Here is an 18,154-nt window from a genome sequence, read left to right on the forward strand (position 1 = left end):
GCGACAATCACCAGGCAGGAATGTTCCCTTCCAGTCGGGGAACACTTCAGCAGTCAAGGGCATTCAGCCTCTGATCTCCGGGTAAGCGTTCTCCAAGGCGGCCTTCAGGACGTGCGACAACGCAGAATCGCTGAGCAGAAACTGATAGCCAAGTTCCGCACACATGAGTACGGCCTCAACTGGGACCTGGGATTCATGTCGCATTACATCCACCCCCCTGGCCTGGGCCAGCATTGTCTGGCATCTCTGACTTTGTCTATGTATATGTTTCTGGAACCTACCTCTCCATTCACCTGAGGAAGGAGCAGTGCTCCGAAAGCTAGTGATTTGAAACAAACCTGTTGGACTTTAACCTGGTGTTGTAAGACTTCTTACTGTGCTCAGCCCAGTCCAACGCCGGCATCGCCACATCATAACCTGACCTATGACAAGGAGAAATGTGTATTCAGCACCGATCGTCTAGCCTTCCTCAGCTGTGTAGTGCACGATGGGGTCAAAGGCCCCGACCCCGAACGCATGCGCCCCCTCATGGAGTTCCCCTTCCCACACTGCTCCAAGGCCCTGAAACATTGCCTGGGTTTTTTTTTCATATTATGCCCAGACAGTCCCCGATTATGCGGACAAGGCCCCCCCACTAATCCATTCCACAGTTTTCCCCTGTCGGCAGAGGCCCGCCAGGCCTTCAGTCGCATAAAGGCAGACATCGCAAAGATAGAACAGAGAACATTACAGCACAGTACAGGCCCTTCAGCCCTCGATGTTGCGCCGACCTGTGAAACCCCTCTAAAGCCCATCTACACTATTCCCTTATCGCCCATATGCTTATCCAATGACCATTTGAATGCGTTTAGTGTTGGCGAGTCCACTACTGTTGCAGGCAGGGCATTCCACGCCCCTACTACTCTCTGAGTAAAGAACCTATCTCTGACATCTGTCCTATATCTATCTCCCCTCAATTTAATGCTATGTCCCCTCATGCTGGACATCACCATCCGAGGAAAAAGGCTCCCAATGTCCACCCTAGCTAATCCTCTGATCATCTTGTATGCCTCAATTAAGTCACCTCTTAACCTTCTTCTCTCTAACGAAAACAGCCTCAAGTCCCTCAGCCTTTCCTCGAAAGATCTTCCCTCCATACCAGGCAACATCCTGGTAAATCTCCTCTGTACTCTTTCCAATGCTTCCACATCCTTCCTATAATGTGGCGACCAGAACTGCACGCAATACTCCAAATGCGGCCGCACCAGAGTTTTGTACAACTGCAACATGACCTCATGGCTCCGGAACTCAATCCCTCTACCAATAAAGGCCAACACACTGTATGCCTTCTTAACAACCCTCTCAACCTGGGTGGCAACTTTCAGGGATCTATGGACATGGACACCGAGATCTCTCTGCACTACCACACTACCAAGAATCTTACCATTAGCCCAGTACTCTGCCTTTCTGTTATTCCTTCCAAAATGAATCACCTCACACTTTTCTGCATTAAACTCAATTTGCCACCTCTCAGCCCAGATCTGCAGCTAATCTATGTCCCTCTGTAACTTGTAACATCCTTCTGCACTGTCCACAACTCCACCGACTTTAATGCCATCTGCAAATTTACTCACCCATCCTTCTACGCCCTCCTCCAGGTCATTTATAAAAATGACAAACAGCAGTGGCCCCAAAACAGATCCTTGTGGCACACCACTAGTAACTGGACACCAGTCAGAACATTTCCCATCAACCACCACCCTTTTTCTTCTTCCAGCGAGCCAATTTCTGATCCAAACTGCTAAATCACCCTGAATCCCATGCCTCCGTATTTTCTGCAATAGCCTACCGTGGGGAACCTTATCAAACGCTTTACTGAAATCCATATACACCACATCAACTGCTCTACCCTCGTCTACCTGTTCAGTCACCTTCTCAAAGAACTCGATAAGGTTTGTGAGGCATGACCTACCCTTCACAAAACCATGCTGACTATCCCTAATCATATTATTCCTATCTAGATGATTATAAATCGTATCTTTTATAATCCTCTCCAAGACTTTACCCACCACAGACGTTAGGCTCACTGGCCTATAGTTACCGGGGTTATCTCTACTCCCCTTCTTGAACAAAGGGACCACATTTGCTATCCTCCAGTCCTCTGGCACTATTCCTGTAGCCAATGATGACCTAAAAATCAAAGCCAAAGGCTCAGCAATCTCTTCCCTGGCTTCCCAGAGAATCCTAGGATAAATCCCATCCGGCCCCGGGGACTTATCTATTTTCACCTTGTCCAGAATTGCCAACACTTCTTCCCTACGCACCTCAATGCCATCTATTCTAATAGCCTGGGTCTCAGCATTCTCCTCCACAATTTTGTCTTTTTCCTGTGTGAATACTGATGAAAAATACTCATTTAGTACCTCTCCTATCTCCTCGGACTCCACGCACAACTTCCCACTACTGTCCTTAACTGGGTGTGGAGATGCCGGCGTTGGACTGGGGTGAGCACAGTAAGAAGTCTTACAACACCAGGTTAAAGCCCAACAGGTTTGTTTCAAACACTAGCTTTCGGAGCACTGCTCCTTCCTCAGGTGAATGAGCCTGAGGATGGAGCTGCGCTCCGAAAGCTTGTGTTTAAAACAAACCTGTTGGACTTTAACCTAATGTTGTAAGACTTCTTACTGTCCTTGACTGGCCCTACTCTTACCCTAGTCATTCTTTTATCCTGACATATCGATAGAAAGCTTAAGGGTTATCCTTGATCCTACCTGCCAAAGACTTCTCATGTCCCCTCCTGGCTCTTCTTAGCTCTCTCTTTAAGTCTTTCCTAGCTAACTTGTAACTCTCGAGCGCCCTAACTGAACCATCACGTCTCATCATTACATAAGCCTCCTTCTTCTTCTTGACAAGTGTTTCAACTGCTTTAGTAACCCACGGTTCCCTCGATCGACCACTTCCTCCCTGCCTAACAGGTACATACTTATCAAGGACACGCAGTAGCTGTTCCTTGAACATGCTCCACATTTGCACAAAGGTGCAAAGGAGATTTACCAGGATGTTGCCTGGAATGGAGAGTAGGTCTTACGAGGAAAGGTTGAGGGTGCTAGGCATTTTCTCATTAGAACGGAGAAGGATGAGGGGCGACTTGATAGAGGTTTATAAGATGATTAGGGGAATAGATAGAGTAGACAGTCAGAGACTTTTTCCCCGGGTGGAACACACCATTACAAGGGGACATAAATTTAAGATAAATGGTGGAAGATATAGAGGGGATGTCAGAGATAGGTTCTTTACCCAGAGAGTAGTGGGGGCATGGAATGCACTGCCTGTGGAAGTAGTTGAGTCGGAAAAGTTAGGGACCTTCAAGCGGCTATTGGATAGGTACTTGGATTAGGGTAGAATAAGGGAGTGTAGGTTAACTTCTTGAGGGCAGCACGGTAGCATTGTGGATAGCACAATTGCTTCACAGCTCCAGGGTCCCAAGTTCGATTTCGACTTGGGTCACTGTCTGTGCGGAGTCTGCACATCCTTCCCGTGACTGCGTGGGTTTCCTCCGGGTACTCCGGTTTCCTCCCACAGTCCAAAGATGTGCAGGTTGGGTGGATTGGCCATGAAAAATTGTCCAAAATTCTAATTCTACTTCCATTGTGTCCATCCCCTGCAGTTTTCCTCTCCAGGCGATGCATCCTAAGTCTTGCCTCATCGCATCATAATGGCCTTTCCCCCAGATATAACTCTTGCCCTGCGGTATATACCTATCCCTTTCCATCACTAAAGTAAACGTAATCGAATTGTGGTCACTATCACCAAAGTGCTCACCTACCTCCAAATCTAACACCTGTCCTGGTTCATTACCCAGTACCAAATCCAATACGGCCTCACCTCTTGTTGGCCTATCTACATACTGCATCAGGAAACCCTCCTGCACACATTGGACAAAAACGGACCCATCTAAAGTACTCGAACTGTAGTGTTTCCAGTCAATATTGGACACGGAGCAGACGGTACAGCGCCCAGGACCGGACCTTCATCAGGTCCGAGGTCCAAAGGTTGCTGAAGGAAGGGGTCATCGAGGCCAGCAACAGTCCCTGGCGAGCCCAAGTGCTGGTGGTCCGGACTGGGGAGAAAAACCAATGGTCATCGACTATAGCCAGACCATCAACCGGTTTACGCAACTGGACACGTATCCTCTCCCCCGTATTTCCGCCATGGGAAACGATATCGCGAAATACAAAGTCTTCTCCACGGTGGACCTCAAGTCCGCCTATCACCAGCTCCCCATCCGTGCGAGTGACCGCAAGTACACCGCGTTCGAGGCTGATGGGCGCCTCTACCACTTCCTCAGGGTTCCATTCGGTGTCACAAATGGGGTCTCGGTCTTCCAACGGGAGATGGACCGAATGGTCGACAAGTACGGATTACGGGCTACCTTCCCGTATCTCGATAATGTCACCATCTGCGGCCACGACCAGCAGGACCATGACACCAACCTCCGAAAATTCCTCCAAACAGCAAAACTCCTTAACCTAACTTACAATAAGGATAAGTGCGTGTTTAGCACCGACCGTCTAGCCATCCTCGGCTACGTAGTGCGTAACGGAGTGATAGGCCCCGACCCCGAACGCATGCGCCCCCTGATGGAACTCCCTCTCCCCAATACCCTCAAATCCCTTAAACGCTGCCTGGGGTTCTTCGCATACTCATTCAAACCACGACCTTCCCGCCGTCGACAGAGGCCTGCCAGGCCTTTAGCCGCATCAAAGCGGACATCGCAAAGGCCACGATGCGCGCCGTCGACGAGTCCCTCCCCTTCCAGGTCGAGAGCGACGCATCAGAAGTAGCTCTGGCGGCCACCCTGAACCAAGCGGGCAGACCCGTGGCCTTCTTCTCCAGAACCCTCCAGGCTTCCGAACTCCGCCACCCCTCTGTGGAAAAGGAAGCCCAGGCCATAGTCGAAGCCGTGCGACATTGGAGGCACTATTTGGCCGGCAGGAAGTTTACCCTCCTCACAGACCAACGGTCAGTAGCCTTCATGTTTGATAATGCACAGAGGGGCAAGATTAAGAACGACAAGATCTTACGGTGGCGGATCGAGTTGTCCACGTACAACTATGAGATCTTGTATCATCCTGGGAAGCTCAATGAGCCTCCTGATGCCCTGTCCCGCGGTACCTGCGCCAGCGCGCAGATAGACCGCCTCCGCTCCCTCCACGCGGACCTCTGCCATTCAGGGGTGACCCGTTTCTATCATTTCGTAAAGACCCGCAACCTGCCCTACTCCATCGAGGAAATCAGGACAGTAACCCGTGACTGCCACATCTGCGCAGAGTGCAAACCGCACTTCTACCGCCCTGAGCGCGCACACCTGATCAAAGCATCCCGCCCCTTCGAACGTCTCAGCACTGACTTCAAGGGGCCCCTTCCCTCTAGCAGCCGCAACATTTACTTCCTGACGGTGATCGATGAATACTCCCGCTTCCCCTTCGCCATTCCTTGCCCCGACATGACCACATCGACCGTCATTAAGGCCCTCCTCTCCATCTTCTCCCTGTTCGGCTACCCCGCGTACATACACAGCGGTCGGGGATCCTCATTTATGAGCGACGAGCTGCGTCAATTCCTGCTCAGCAGGGGCATTGCCTCTAGCAGGACGGCCAGCTATAACCCCCGGGGGTACGGACAGGTCGAGCGGGAGAATGGTACCATCTGGAAGACCATACTACCATGGACCATACTACGAGGGGACATAGCCTTTAATTGAGGGGTAATAGATATAGGACAGAGGTCAGAGGTGGGTTTTTTTTTACGCAAAGAGTGGTGAGGCCGTGGAATGCCCTACCTGCAACAGTAGTGAACTCGCCAACATTGAGGGCATTTAAAAGTTTATTGGATAAGCATATGGATGATAAGGGCATAGTGTAGGTTAGATGGCCTTTAGGTTTTTTTTCCAAGTCGGTGCAACATCGAGGGCCGAAGGGCCTGTACTGCGCTGTATCGTTCTATGTTCTATGTTCTATGTTCTACTGGCCCTCCGGTCCAGAGATCTCCCTATTTCCCGATGGCAAGAGGTGCTCCCCGATGCACTGCACTCTATCCGCTCACTCCTCTGTACCACAACTAATCAGACACCTCATGAACGTCTTCTTGTTTTCCCCAGGAAGTCATCCTCCGGATCCCCTCTCCCGACGTGGCTGGCCACCCCCGGGCCCATCTTGCTTTGGAAGCATGTGCGGGTGCACAAGTCCGACCCGTTGGTGGAACAAGTCCAGTTACTCCACGCTAACCCGCAGTATGCGTACGTGGAGTACCCCGACGGTCGGCAGGACACGGTCTCGCTCTGGGACCTGGCACCCGCCGGCGTGCGGCCCTCCCCCCCCTTCACCACAGACCCCCCCCTGTCCTTTTTCCCCCAGCACCCCACCCAGGCCACCCCTCCCCCATCCATGACGTCTCCCCCACCAGCCCAGGTTACGGAGACAGTTCAAGGACCATCGCTCCCGTAGTCCAGGACATCAGCTGAACCAGCACCATCGGCTGAACCAGCGTCACCAACTCCCTTGCAGCGGTCTGCCAGAACGTCACAGGCCACAAAAAGGCTGATCGAGTCCATTTAACCTTCAACACCACCATGGACCTTGTATGGACACTATGTACTGTTGCTAAATGTCTGGGCCAGTGGGAAGCCAAGGATACATTTTTTTCCTTCTCTCCTTACTACTCATACCACCATTTCTCTCCCCCCCCCCCCAGTTCTCGATGACACACCCCCCCCCCCCCTCACCCCGGCTTCTTTCTCCGCAAGGTGTGAATGTGGTGGTATGATTAGCATAGCTGCCTGCCATTGGTGCAGAACACCGGCTTACCATTGGCCCTGGTCCGTCATGTGCCTCTCGACCGGTTGGTTGAGACCAGTCATGTGACGGCTCCCCGATTGGTCGAGAGGCTGAGTTAACCCCGCCTCCAGGGCGGGGTATAAATACCCAATACTCCCGGCGGTGGTCTTTCTACTGTAATCGACCGCAGGGCTTAACATCTAGCAGATTAATGCCATACTTTTGTTCAACAACTCGTCTCGCGTTCAATTGATGGTACATCAGTGTGACATGTAAAAAGGCAAAAGACTGTACCACTGACGGGTACAACCATAACCTCCACCACTGTATAACGCGAGACCACCACTGTATAACGCGAGACCACCACTGTATAACGCGAGACCACCACTGTATAACGCGAGACCACCACTGTATAACGCGAGACCACCACTGTATAACGCGAGACCACCACTGTATAACGCGAGACCACCACTGTATAACGCGAGACCACCACTGTATAACGCGAGACCACCACTGTATAATGCGAGACCACCACTGTATAATGCGAGACCACCACCCCCGCAGGACTTTAACCTGGTGTTGGAGCAGCAGCCATTCTGTGAGCCCTCACTAACAGCAGTGTAAAAATGAGCAGAGAATTGTTTTTATTGAGGTTGCTAATTGAAGATAAACACTGTCCTGACAATATTCACGCAGCTCTGAGGGCAGAACCTGGAGGACCACCTGCCCCCCGTGTGGAGGAGTCTGACTCCACGTTTGCCCCTCTTCCCTCCTGAGCCTCTGGCCCAGCTCCTGATTCCCCGCACCCCACCCCACCCTCGCCTCGGAGAGCTTTCCTCTCTGAAGGTTAAATGTCCTTGTTCTCACAGGCACACCGTGTGTGAGCCAGACCTATTTTCCATCCAGAAGCAGTCCTTCACTGCGTCTGCCAACGCTGCTGGTTCCTCTCGCCCTCCCCCTCGCCCTCCCCCTCCCCCTCGTCCTCCCCCTTGCTGAGCCGCCTGACAATTTGCAACAATCATTGTTGAATTACTGGCAATTTCCCGCTGTGACCTCGCACCTTGGCTCCGCTCGGTGAAGAGCTGTGAGTGAGATAATGCTACCCACCAGGCTGAAAGCCAGGTGAAAGGGCACTCAGCACTCCATCATTTCGGTTTTAGACAGCATTAACTTTGTGTCCCAGAAAGTCAGAACTCCCCTTCACCTCACGTAGGATGTCATTAGGAAAGATAAAAGCCAGGGAGAGAGAGAGAGAGACAGAGCGAGAGAGAGAGAGAGAGAGGGGGGGGGGGATGGAGGGAAGGCAACAACATTTTTAATAGCATTAATTTCTGATCTGGCGACTGTGCCTGAAATGGGTTTCAGTCTGAGAGCTTGGCACAGATAACAATAGTTCCTTCATTTAAATTCAGCTACTGCAAAAAGCATCGCTTATTATCGAGGACATACAGCATTACGCTGCTATTTTAGAACAAAAGAATGGTTCAGGGCTCTTTTCAAATAGCAATGTGATCCAGAAAAAAAGCCTCTTATTAAGCAAACAGGCACCAATTAAAGTGAAGGTATCATTAACTAATGCAATCAGCAAATGGCACAACGTTGGGCCACTCACAGGATGTTTAAAGGGGACGTGCAGTTGTTTAGAAAGTACAAATGGAACCTTTTGCTGTCAGAGCAGATTACCGAGGCTCTTCAGCAGTTACCGAGCCCAGAGAACAATCAGCCACCTGCTAACTAACTGCATGACTGCACCATTTCATCTGAGTGTGTGACGCTGGTGAGGACTGAGGATCGTGTCTCTGCGAAGATTCTGTGGCCATTTGGACAATAGCAGCACCCAGCTGGGCTCAAAGACTGACATCTGAATCCGCCTCTGACCACCAGACCTCCCCAAGCACATTCAAAACAATGTAGTACATACAAGCATACTAAATAGGAAGATAGGCCATTCGGCCCCTCGAGCCTCCTCCATCATTCAGGAAGACCATGGCTGAATTGTTTGTGTTTCCACCTGCACCTTTGAAAATATTCACCGCCCACTCAGACACAGATTCCAAAGTCACTCAAACCTGAAAGAGAAAACATTTCTCCTCTCTGTCAGAAAGGCCGCCCCCTAATTTATAAACAGTTCCCCCTGGTCTGGACTCACCCACAAGAGGAAACATCTTTTCCACGTCCACCTTGTCGAGACCGTTCAGAATCTTATAAACTTCAATCAATCACCTCTCACTGGTCTAAACTGCAGTGTAATCTGGCCCAGCCTGTCCAACCTTTCCCCAGAAGACAAATGTGAAGTGATGCATTTTGGAGTATCAAATCTAGGTATGAATTATACTGTGAATGGCAGAACCCTCAGGAACATTAACATACGGAGGGATCTGGGTGTGCAGGTCCAGAGTTCCCTAAAAGTGGCAACACAGGCGGCCAAGGTGATTGAGAAGACATAAGGCACGCTGATGCGACCATCAATTAATTCAGAGACACGAGTTAAAGTAAACTGTAGCTTTAATCGGCTTACAACTGAGCCTGCCTGCGACTGTGCTGAACTGAGGGCGGACTCGCAGGACCGCAGCACTTATACTCCCTAAAGGGGGCGGAGCCAAGGGCGGAGCCCTGTACATGCTCCTCATCTCCCCCTGTGGGCAGAGCCACGCAACGGCTCACAGACAGAGCCCACAGGGACACAGTAATGTACAGGGTGAATTTATAGTGGTTACACATTCACCACACACACTTGCCTTCATCAGCCGGAGCATTGAGTACAGGAGTAGGAAAATCATGTTGCAGCTATATAAACCTCTGGTTAGGCTGCATTTGGAGTATTGCGTACAGTTCTGGTCACCACATTATCAGAAGGATGTGGAAGCTTTGGAGAGAGGGCAGGGAGGGTTCAGCAGGATGTTGCCGGGTCTCCAGGGTGTTGGCTATGAGGAGAGGTTGAACAAACAAGGATTGTTTTCACTGGAAAGACGGAGGTTGAGGGGAGACCTGATAGAGGTCTACAAAATTATGAGAGGCACAGACAGGGTGGATAGTCAGAGACTTTTTCCAAGGGTGGATGTGTCAATTACACAGGGGCACAGGTTCAAGGTGAGAGGGGGAAAGTTTAAGGGAGATGTGTGGGGTAGGTTTCTCACACAGAGAGCGGTGGGTCCCTGGAATGCGCTGCCAGAGGATGTGGTGGAAACAGCAGATTAGCAACATTGATGAGGCATCTGGATGGGTCCATGAATAGGGAGGAAATAGAGGGATACGGACTGAGTACGGGCAGAAGGGTTTGGTTAGTTAGGGCATCATGGTCGGCACAGGCTTGGAGGGCCGAAGGGCCTGTTCCTGTGCTGTACTTTTCTTTGTAAGAAGTCTTACAACACCAGGTTAAAGTCCAACAGGTTTGTTTCAAACACGAGCTTTCGGAGCACGGCTCCTTCTTCAGGTGAATGGAAAGGCTTGTTCCAGAAATGTTTATATAGACACAGTCAGAGATGCCCCGGAATGCGAGCACCTGCAGGCAATCAAATCATCAAAGATGCAGAGAGAGAGGTAACTCCAGGTTAAAGAGGTGTGAATTGTCCCAAGCCAGTTCAGTCGGTAGGCCTCTGCAAGTCCAGGCTTGTTGGTGGGGGCCGAATGTTGGTGGGGGCCGTACTTTTCTTTGTTCTTTGTTCTTTAAGACAACCCGCTCATTCCAGGTGTCAATCTTTAACCCTCCTCTGAACCTCCACCAATACATTTGCATCCTTCCTTATATAAGGAGATTAAAACTATAGCCAAGGGCAGCACGGTGGCCTAGTGGTTAGCACTGCTGCCTCACGGCACTGAGGTCCCAGGTTCGATCCCGGCTCTGGGTCACTGTCCGTGTGGAGTTTGCACATTCTCCCCGTGTCTGCGTGGGTTTCGCCCCCACAACCCAAAGATGTGCAGGGTAGGTGGATTGGCTACGCTAAATTGACCCTGAATTGGAAAAATAATTGGGTAATCTAAATTTATAAAAAAATAAAAAATAAAAAAACTGTAGCCAATATTCGAGATGCGATCTCACCAATACCCAGTATAACTGAACCATAATATCTTTATTTTTATGTTCAATTCCTCTCGTGAGGGATAGTATTCCATGGGTCCTCTTGATTACTTCCTGCACCTGAACACTAACCTGTTGTGATTCATGCACGAGAACAATTAGCTCCCGCTGTACCTTACAATTCCGCAGCCATTCTCTTAAGTAATTCTTAAGCCAACCACGATGTGAGCGGCTTCTTCAGCACCATCTAAACCGTCTACGCTCTGAGTAACCCTAACCCTAACCCAGGGACTCACCCTACTGAGAGCCAAAAGCGGAGAGGCGCTCATCAAAGGCAAAGAGGCAGTCTTCAACACAAGTGCCCTCAGCTCCATCACGCTGTCCGCTGCCATCTCATCGCAATCGCAGCTCGCCGTGAGGTCGATAAAGCCATCCAACAGCGGAAGCAGATGGAATGCCTCTGATGCAGATGGGCTGTTTGCAGAAGTATTAAACTATGGCGGAGATACACTCTTGGCAAGAATCCATAACCTCATCGTCCTTGTCCAGAAGGAAAAGAACATGCTGGCTGATTTCAGAGACGCCTTAATTCTTCAAGAAAGGAGACAGGTTTGACTGTGGAAATTACAGAGGGATTTTATTACTCTCTGCCATGGGAAAGATCATCGCAAGGTTCCTCCTCACCTGCCTCCTCTCAGTGGCTGAAAAGCTCCTCCGGGAAACTCAGTGTGGCTTCCGTCTGTGAAGAGGCTCAATGGACATGATCCTTAGCGTGTGACAAACCCAGGAATAGAGCAGGGAACAGCTCCAACCTCTGTACATGGCCTTCTTTGATCTCGCAAAGATCTTTGACTCTGTCAACCATGAGGGATTGTGGAACACCCTCCTCAAATTTATCACCCATCCCCCACCTGCTCCGCGATGACATGCAAACCGTGATCCTCACCAACTGAACCACCACAGACACAATACGTGTGCAAACTGGGGTCAAACACGGCCGCGTCATCACACCAACTCTCTTCTCCATCTTCGTTGCAGCAACACTCCATCCCATCACTCCCAATGGAGTGAAGCTAACCTACCAGACAAGTGGGAAACTGTTCAACCTCCAGCACCTCCAGGCCAGAACCCAGACCACCCCGACCTCTGCCATCGAGCTGAAGTACACAGACGACCCCGTGTGGGCACACACTCAGAGGCCGAGGCGTGTGAGAGAACGGGCCTCAGACTAAACATCCGGAAACACAGGTTCTCTACCCTCCCGTTCCTGCCACACACAACTGCTCCCTGACCATCAAGATCCACAGTGAGCCCTTGGACAATGTGGATCATTTCCCAAACCTCGGGAGCCTCCTCTCGGTGCGAGCAGACATTAACGACGATCATCATCGACTCCAATGCGTCAGTGCAGTCTTCGGATGCCTGCACCAAGTTCATGGTCTACAGACCAGCCGTGGCCCCCACCCTCCTGTATGCATCAGTGGCACATCGGCACAGTGGTTAGCACTGTTGCTTCACAGCACCAGGGTTCCAGATTCGATTCCCTGTACGGGTCACTGTCTGGGTGGAGTTTACACGTTCTCCCCGTGTCTGCGAGGGTTTCATCCGGGTGCTCCGGTTTACTCCCACAAGTCACGAAAGACGTGCTGTTTGGTGAATCGGACATTCTGAATTCTGTGACCCGAACAGGCGTCGGACTGTGACGTCTACATAGAACAGTACAGCACAGTACAGGCCCTTCGGCCCACAATGTTGTACCGACCATTTATCCTAATCTAAGATCAGCCTAACCTACACCCCTTCAATTTACTGCTGTCCATGTGCCTGTCCAAGAGTCGCTTAAATGTCCCTAATGACCCTGACTCCACCCCCTCTGCTGGCAGTGCATTCCACACACCCACCACTCTGTGTAAAGAACCTACCTCTGACATCTCCCCATACCTTCCTCCAATCACCTTCAAATTATGGCCCCTCATGACAGCCATTTCCACCCTGGGGAAAAGTCTCTGGCTATCCACTCTATCCATGCCTCTCATCACCTTGTACACCTCTATCAAGTCACCTCTCTGCCTTCTTTGCTCCAGTGAGAAAAGCCCTAGCTCCCTCAACCTTTCTTCATAAGACATGCCCTCCAGTCCAGGCAGCATCCTGGTAAATCTCCTCTATACCCTCTCCAAAGCATCAACATCCTTCCTATAATGAGGCAACCAGAACTGGACATAATATTCCAAGTGTCGTCTAACTAGGGTTTTATAAAGCTGCAGCAAAACCTCGCGGCTCTTAAACACAATCCCCCTGTTAATGAAAGCCAACACACCATACGCCTTCTTAACAACCTTATGAACCTGGGTGGCAACTTTGAGGGATCTATGTATGTGGACCCCAAGATCCCTCTGTTCCTCCAGACTTCCAAGAATCCTGCCTTTAACCCTGTATTCAGTATTCAAATTCGACCTTCCAAAATGAATCACTTCACATTTATCAAGGTTGAACTCCATCTGCCACTTCTCAGCCCAGCTCTGCATCCTGTCAATGTCCTCTTGTAACCTGCAACATCCCTCAACACTATCTGCAACTCCACCAACCTTTGTGTAATCGGCAAACTTACTAACCCACCCTTCCACTTCCTCATCCAAGTCATTTATAAAAACCACAAAGAGCAGAGGTCCCAGAACAGATCCCTGCGGGACACCACTGGTCACCGACCTCCAGGTGGAATACTTTCCATCCACTACCACTCGCTGTCTTCTTTCGGCCAGCCAATTCTGTATCCAGACAGCCACATTTCCCTGTATCCCATATCCCCTAACTTTCTGAATGAGCCTACCATGGGGAACCTTATCAAATGCCTTACTGAAATCCATATACACCACATCCACTGCCCGACCTTCATCAATGTGTCTCGTCACATCCTCAAAGAATTCAATGAGGCTTGTGAGGCATGACCTGCCCCTCACAAAGCCATGCTGATTATCTTTAAGCAAACTATGCTTTTCTAAATAATCATAAATTCTATCTCTCAGAATCTTTTCCAATATTTTGCTCACCACAGACGCAAGACTGATGGGTCTGTAATTCCCAGGGATTTCCCTATTCCCTTTCTTGAACAGGGGACCAACATTCGCCTCCCTCCAATCATCCGGTACTACTCCAGTGGAGAGTGAGGACGCAAAGATCATCGCCAACGGCGCAGCAATCTCCTCCCTCATGTCCTGTAGTAACCTTGGGTATATCCCATAAGGACCTGGGGATTCATCGATCCTGATGCTTTTCAAAATTTCCAGCACATCCTCCTTCTTAATATCAACCTGTTCGAGTCTATTAACCTGGTTCACACTGTTCTCTTGGGCAACAAGGTCCCTCTCTCTAGTGAATACTGAAGCAAAATATTCATTTAGGGCCTTCCCCATCTCCTCAGACTCCAGACACAAGTTCCCTCCACTATCCCTGATCGGCCCTACTCTCACTCTGATCATCCTCTTATTTCTCACATAAGTGGAGAACATAGAGCATAGAACATTACAGTGCATTACAACGCCTTGGGGTTTTCCCTAATCCTTCCCGCCAGGGCTTTTTCATGCCCCTTCTAGCTCTCCTCAGCCCATTTTTGTGTTCCTGGCTACCTTGTAACCCTCTAGAGCCGAGTCAGATCCTTGCTTCGTCAACTTTACGTAAGCTTCCTTCTTCCTCTTGACTAGAAGCCCCACTTCTCTTGTCATCCAAGGCTCCTTCAGCTTACCATTCCTTCCTCGTCTCAGTGGGACAAAACTATTCAGCGAAGCGGCCGATGCCCCTGACTCTTTCATCTGCGGGAAGTGTGTCCAGCTGCAGCTCCTGTTAGACCGCATGACGGCTCTGGAGCTGCGGATGGACTCACTTTGGAGCATCCGCGATGCTGAGGAGGTCGTGGATAGCACGTTCAGTGAGTTGGTCACACCGCAGATTAGGATTGGTGAGGGAGTCAGACAATAGGTGACCAAAAGGCAGAGAAAGAGCAGGAAGGCAGTGCAGGTGTCCCCTGCGGTCATCTCCCTCCAAAACAGGTATACCGTTTTGGATACTGTTGGGGGAGATGACTCACCAGGGGAAGGCAGTAGTAGCCAGGCTCATGGCACCGTGGCTGGCTCTGCTGCACAGAAGGGCAGGAAAAAGACTGGCAGGGCTATAGTCATAGGGGATTCAATTGTAAGGGGAGTAGACAGGCGTTTCTGTGGTCGAAAACGAGACTCCCGAATGGTATGTTGCCTCCCGGGTGCTCGGGTCAGGGATGTCTCCGATCGGCTGCAGGACATACTGAAGGGGGAGGGTGAACAGCCAGTTGTCGTGGTGCATATAGGCACCAACGATATAGGTAAGAAAATGGGATGAGGTCGACAATCAGAATTTAGGGAGTTAGGAGATCAGTTAAAAAGTAGGACCTCAAAGGTAGTAATCTCAGGATTGCTACCAGTGCCACGGGACAGTCAGAGTAGAAATTCAAGAATAGTCAGAATGAATACGTGGCTTGAGTGATGGTGCAGGAGGGAGGGGTTCAGATTTTTGGGACATTGGAACCGGTTCTGGGGGCGGTGGAACCATTACAAACCGGATGGTCTACACCTGGGCAGGACTGGAACCAATGTCCTAGGGTGGAAGAGGCAGCAACTAAAGCCAGTAAGGTACTGGATAATAAACTCATTCTGACTCAGGGGAAGAGATGATGAACGCAAAGGGACAGGTGGTCTGAGGTCCATTTGTTTTAATGCGAGAAGTGTAGCAGGTAAGGCAGATCAACTTAGGGCTTGGATCAGTACCCGGGAATATGATGTTATTGGTATTACTGAGACTTGGTTGAGGGAAGGGCAGGACTGGCAACTGAATATCCCAGGGTATAGATGCTTCAGGATGGATAGAGAGGGAGGTAGAAGGGGTGGAGGAGTTGCATTACTCGTCAGAGATGATATCACAGCTGTGATTAAAGAGGGCACTATGGAGGATTCGAGCACTGAGGCAATATGGGTAGAGCTAAGAAATAGGAAGGGTGCAGTAACGTTGCTGGGACTTTACTACAGGCCTCCCAAAAGCGAGCGGGAAGTAGAGGTACAAATATGTAGACAGATTATAGAAAAATGTAGGAGTAATAGGGTGGTTGTGATGGGAGATTTTAACTTCCCCAACATTGAATGGGACTCATGTAGTGATGGAGGTGTAGATGGAGCAGAATTTGTAAGGAGCATCCAGGAGAGTTTTTTAGAGCAGTATGTAAATAGTCCAACCCGGGAAGGGGCCATACTGGACCTGGTATTGGGGAATGATCCCGGCCAGGTGATTGAAGTTTCAGTCGGTGATTACTTTGGGAATAGAGATCACAATTCCGTAAGTTTTGAATACTCATGGACAAAGACGAGAGTGGTCCTAAAGGAAGAGTGCTAAATTGGGGAAAGGCAGAGTATAACAAAATTCGGCAGGAGCTCGGGAATGTGGATCGGGAGCAGCTGCTTAAGGGTACATCCACATTTGAATGTGGGAGTCTTTTAAGGAAAGGTTGATTAGAGTGCAGGACAGACATGTTCCTGTGAAAATGAGAGATAGAAATGGCAAGATTAGGGAACCATGGATGACGGGTTAAATTGTGAGACTAGCTAAGATGAAAAAGGAAGCATACATAAGATCGAGGCAACTCAAAACTGATGAAGCTTTGGAGGAATATCAGGAAAGTAGGACGAATCTCAAACGCGCAATAAAGAGGGCTAAAAGGGGTCATGAAATATCTTTGGCTAACAGGGTTAAGAAAAATCCCAAAGCCTTTTATTTGTTATATAAGGAGAAAGAGGGTAACTAGAGAAAGGATTGGCCCACTAAAGGAGGAAAGTTATGCGCGAAGTCAGAGGAAATAGGTGAGATTCTGAATGAGTACTTTGCATTGGCATTCACAAAGGAGAGGGACAAGACGGATGTTGAGGTTAGGGATGGATGTTTAAATACTCTAGGTCAAGCCAGCATAAGGGGAGGGAGGTTTTGGGTATTCTAAAAGGCACTAAAGTGGACAAGTACCCAGGTCCGGATGGGATCTATCCCAGGTTACTAAGGGAAGCGAGGGTCGAAATAGCTGGGGCCTTAACAGATATCTTTGCAGCATCCTTGAGCACGGGTGAGGTCCCGGAGGACTGGAGAATTGCTAATGTTGTCCCTTTGTTTAAGAAGGTTAGCAGGGATAATCCAGGGAATTATAGACCTGTGAGCTTGACGTCAGTGGTAGGCAAACTGTTGGAGAAGATACTGAGGGATAGGATCTATTCACATCTGGAAGAAAATAGACTTATCAGTGATAGGCAGCATGGTTTTGTGCAGGGAAGGTCATGCCTTTCAAACCTAACAGAATTCTTTGAGGAAGTGACAAAGTTAATTGATGAGGGAAGGGCTGTAGATGTCATATACATGGACTTCAGTAAGGCGTTTGATAAAGTTTCCCATGGCAGGTTGATGGAAAAAGTGAAGTCGTATGGGGTTCAGGGTGTAATAGCTAGATGGATAAAGAACTGGCTGGGCAACAGGAGACAGAGAGTAGTGGTGGAAGGGAGTGTCTCAAAATGGAGAAAGGTGACTAGTGGTGTTCCACAGGGATCCGTGCTCGGACCACTTCTGTTTGTGATCTACATAAATGATCTGGAGGAAGGTATAGGTGGTCTGATTAGCAAGTTTGCAGATGATACTAAGATTGGTGGAGTTGCAGATAGCGAGGGGGACTGTCAGAGAATACAGCAAAATATAGATAGATTGGAGAGTTGGGCAGAGAAATGGCAGATGGAGTTCAATCCAGGCAAATGCGAGGTGATGCATTTTGAAATATCCAATTCAAGAGCGGACTATATGGTCAATGGAAGGGTCTTGGGGAAAATTGATGTCCAGAAGGATCTGGGAGTTCAGGTCCAGTGTACCCTGAAGGTGGCAACGCAGGTCGATAGAGTGGTCAAGAAGGCATACAGCATGCTTGCCTTCATCGGACAGGGTATTGAGTACAAGAGTTGGCAGGTCATGTTACAGTTGTATAGGACTTTGGTTTCGGCCACATTTGGAATACTGCGTGCAGTTCTGGTCGCCACATTACCAGAAGGATGTGGATGTTTTAGAGAGGGTGCAGAGGAGGTTCACCAGGATGTTGCCTGGTATGGAGGGTGCTAGCTATGAAGAAAGGTTGAGTAGATTAGGATTGTTTTCGTTGGAAAGACGGAGGTTGAGGGGGGACCTGATTGAGATCTACAAAATTATGAGAGGTATGGACAGGGTGGACAGCAACAAGCTTTTTCCAAGAGTGGGGGTGTCAAGGGGGTCACGATTTCAA

The sequence above is a fragment of the Scyliorhinus canicula genome, chromosome 2 (assembly GCF_902713615.1).
Source record: "Scyliorhinus canicula chromosome 2, sScyCan1.1, whole genome shotgun sequence".
In the NCBI taxonomy this organism is placed as follows: Eukaryota; Metazoa; Chordata; class Chondrichthyes; order Carcharhiniformes; family Scyliorhinidae; genus Scyliorhinus; species Scyliorhinus canicula.